This window comes from Mandrillus leucophaeus, unplaced genomic scaffold (assembly GCF_000951045.1).
Source record: "Mandrillus leucophaeus isolate KB7577 unplaced genomic scaffold, Mleu.le_1.0 Scaffold32, whole genome shotgun sequence".
NCBI lineage: Eukaryota > Metazoa > Chordata > Mammalia > Primates > Cercopithecidae > Mandrillus > Mandrillus leucophaeus.
This window is the reverse complement of record NW_012103365.1, coordinates 639,345-640,060: the sequence shown is the minus strand read 5'-3', so window position 1 is coordinate 640,060 and position 716 is coordinate 639,345.

Below are 716 nucleotides of genomic sequence, written 5' to 3'. Positions count from 1 at the left end.
TCTGCTCAATTTCGTTGTGAATCTAAAACTGCTTTGAAAAACAAAGTCTACTAAATCAGTCAATTAATCCTTCACTATTTCACCATCTCCTTCACCTTACAGTGAAATCAAAATAACAAACAGGGCTGCAAGGCCCTGTGCAATCTGGCCTCCCTCCCCATTCCTGCCTCCCTCCCTCTTGCTTAGTCTGATCCAGCCATGCTGACCTCCTTGCCAGCTAGAATGCCAGGCACACTGCACCTCAGGGCCTTTGCACCTGCTGTGCTCTCTCCCAGGAACACTCTTCCCCAAGAGAGCCTCCCTGGTTCCCTGCCATCTTCCTTCAGGTCTTTATTCAAATGTCACCTTCTTCGTGAGGCCTTCCCCATTACTCTAATTAAAAATGCAGCTTTGGCCAGGCACAGTGGCTCACACCTGTAATCCTAGTGCTTTGGGAGGCCAAGACAGGAGGATCGCTTGAGTCCAGGAGTTCGAGACAAGCCTGGGCAACACAGCAAGACCCCACCTCTCCTAAGAATTTTAAAGAATTAGCAGGGCATGGAGGCACGTGCCTGTAGTCCCAGCTACTTAGGAGGCTGAGGCAGGAGATCACTTCAGCCTGGGAGTTCGAGGCTGCAGTGAGCTATGGTCCTACCACTACACTACCGCCTGGGTGACAGAGTGAGACCCTGTCTCTAAATTGAAAAAAAAAAAAAAAAAATTGCAGCTTCCCCCAA